Source organism: Vitis riparia, chromosome 15 (genome assembly GCF_004353265.1).
Source record: "Vitis riparia cultivar Riparia Gloire de Montpellier isolate 1030 chromosome 15, EGFV_Vit.rip_1.0, whole genome shotgun sequence".
Lineage (NCBI taxonomy): Eukaryota > Viridiplantae > Streptophyta > Magnoliopsida > Vitales > Vitaceae > Vitis > Vitis riparia.
Genome location: NC_048445.1, coordinates 19,775,566 through 19,778,821, shown reverse-complemented (window position 1 = coordinate 19,778,821; position 3,256 = coordinate 19,775,566).

Genomic DNA, 3,256 nt, shown 5'->3' with positions numbered 1-3,256 from the left:
TCTCTACATAAGAAAATCTTTTCAAAACTTATCTTTGCTACTTGTTGTAATAATGTTTATATATATATTTTTTTAAGAATTGTATACAAGATATATGTCATAATTGATGATTTCGTATACACTAATCATTTTTGCTATGTTAATTAGATAACAAGCATGCTAGGGTTTCTTATTTTATTATTTATTATCTAACCCCTCATGTCTTGAGGAAGCACGTTACAAGTTATCTATGCTATTCAGGCCAGGTATACCTCTATCACGCACTTTTTAAATTCTGTAAATATGCTTGTCATTGTGAACCACGCCTATGTTTGATAATGCTTAAGTGTCTTGATATATTGTTTCATTGTTTGATTATTTATGATAAAGCTTATGCTAGATGATATATTATTTGAACTAACTTTGATGTCTTGTGATAGCACTTATGAAGTAGTCCAGGTACGCACCCTAAATCTTCTTTATGATTTGTGATTAGTTTTCTTGTTTAGCATGTTATTTTTTTAGGAATCACCTTAGTCTACTTAGGTACCTCAATTAACCAATTAATTGTCACATTTCCTGCAACTTAGTCAGTAGAGACCTTTGTAGGGCTTAGAGGGTTGCTACATCTTAGAGGTACCTTCCCAATAATTAACTTGATTCCCAGACTTAGATTCGGGTTTTTTAAAAACACGCTTTTCCAAAAATTATGGAGTCACTTTTTTTAGGGTTTTATTTCTTATTTTATTTTCTCTTTAAAAAAAAATAAAATAAGCGGCGACTCCGATTTTTTCCAAAACTAAAATTTTTCACCAATAAAAGTGAGTCTCGCTGATTGAGTAGGGACACATGTGAATGCGAGTCTACAACAACTTAATTTGGCTCCAATACCAATGTGGGATAAAAATAAAGCTATAATTCAAATACATATCTATGGAAGACCTATGTAGCTTAAATTACAGTCTCTTATTATTGATAGTTTCCTTCCTCAAAAGAAGCTATTAAAATTTACCAAAGTTTCTTATTTTTGAACCCTCTAGATTCTAAGTATAGATGGAGACTAGAAACAACTTGATGAACTATAAAAGAATTTGATTGAGAGAAAATTATACACACCAATAATCGTATTATTTATATGCAAGCTTATTGATGAAGGATAAAGATTAAACTAAATGAAAAATTATCTCCATTTTATTTTTAGTCAATTTAATTTAAAAATAAATTTTGAATGTTATGGAATCTTATCTACTTATTAATTCTCTTTTATTTATCTATGTGTGGAAGGTGAATTAAAAAAAATTAACTTCCAACCATGATAAACTTGTATATTTTTAAATTATTTAATTTTTTGTAAATAAATAAAAATAAGTTAAATGAATTTAGAAAAACATATAAAAATAATTTATTAATTTTAAACCCCTCTCTCTCTCTTACCTATAATCAAATATAAGGCTATAGATTTTTTAGTGTTTCTTGATGACAATATTTTAAGAAAGCAAATCCAATCCAACAAAAAAGTACAAATTGCAGGCCAAGAAACAATATATCTCAGAGGCATTTCTTCAAACATGTTATGCGCCTTATCCAGTCATTGAATCTAAAACACTTTATCAATTAAAGTGTTCCCAATATGGGAATTGTAGCCAAAACCCATCTCTAAAAGACTATCATGAACGCTCTAAGCCATCTCAAAATCCAACAACTTAGCACAGGCGTTGAAGATAGAAGAGCAAGTGTAACTATGAAGCTGAAACTTGATTCTCTGTATCTGAAAGTATAAGCTAAGAGCTTCAGAGAAAAGGCCATTATAGGTGAGTGCCCTTGTGCTTGAATTTAACAAATAAACATTACTTGAAGGAGAAGCGTGTTGAAAACAAAGAGAAGAAGAAGTAGGGGTGTCCAAAATGAGCGTATTTGGCAATGAGTGCTTAATGTGTTTGTTTCAATTCATAAAAAATAAAAATAAAAACATTTTTTTAAGAAAAAAAATTAATAGCACAAAAAAATTTTAAATACTTGAAAATTTAAAAAGCAATTTTGAATAAAAATATTGTCTAACACTCTCAAAATGTTTTTAATAAAAGCATTTTCTCTAAAAGCGTATCCAAGGAAATCATCACTCAAGTGCATTTCCAAGAAACACTATAAATGATTTAAGGTAACCATTTTTTTAAATATGAAAATAAGAAATTATTTTTAAATTTATGATTATTCACAAGAAGTCAAATAGAAAATTGACTTTTAAAAATAAAATTTTAGTGTTCTCTTTTAAAATTTAAATTGAAGTTATTTTTTCAAAAAATAATTTTAATGTGATGTAATGGAATTGAAAAGATCATTTTTAATTGATATTTTTCAAATTATCACCAATTTGAAAATAATAGCAAAGCAATTGAAGAAATGGAAAGTTGCACTATTTTCATTCATCCAGTGACAAGTATATATATATATATATGCAGAATACAAACGTGAATAGGAAAGTCTTGAATAGGGAAAATGTGTGAATTGGTTTTATAGTTTAGGAAATATGGGCACATAAGTGGTGCCAACATTGTCACAGTATATCATAGGCGACATTGTGAAAGGCACTTGAAGTTCGGCCAAGAGATTTGTGATCGATGGCTATTGAAGTAATGGCACGATACTTTGCTTCAGTGGTAGATCGAGCTACTATCTTCTGCTTCTTAGAACTCCAACTAATGGGGTTTGTACCCAGGAAGACAACATATGTGTAGACCCCCATTTGGGGCTTATCTTTCTGGCAGGTTATTGTGCCAGGTGGAGTGATCCCGGGTGACCACGTGTTGCTTCATGACTGGCTGCTAGGGAATCACGATAGTGTTTTTGAGAGGCAATGAGAGGTCAACATGTGGCGAGAATATTCCAAAGAAAAAGCTGCAGGCCGTTGCAAGGAGTGGTTTTCTGCAGGAGAAGATTCAGAGATGAGTGCCTTTTTCTGTATGAGAGAGGGGGGCGTCTCCTGTTGTAGGTGAGGGGGGAGGGGAAGAGGGAAATATTTGGAAGGGGGGTTTTTCATTAGAGCTTCAGGGAGAGGATTAAACTGTGAGAGGTAGTGGTGCTTTTGGCTGCAGTTTTCGGGGGCAGAGAGGAGGAGCGTAGGGGAGAGCGGAGAGAAAAGGAAATTTTCTGAGAGCTTGAGGAGAGCTCAGAGAGAAAACCAGAGGTTCAGGGGTAGCTAGAGGAAGAGCTCTTTCTGGCGGGGGCTACTAGTTGAGGAGAGGAGAAACATAGCAGTCTCCTTGCTCATTTCAGCCGG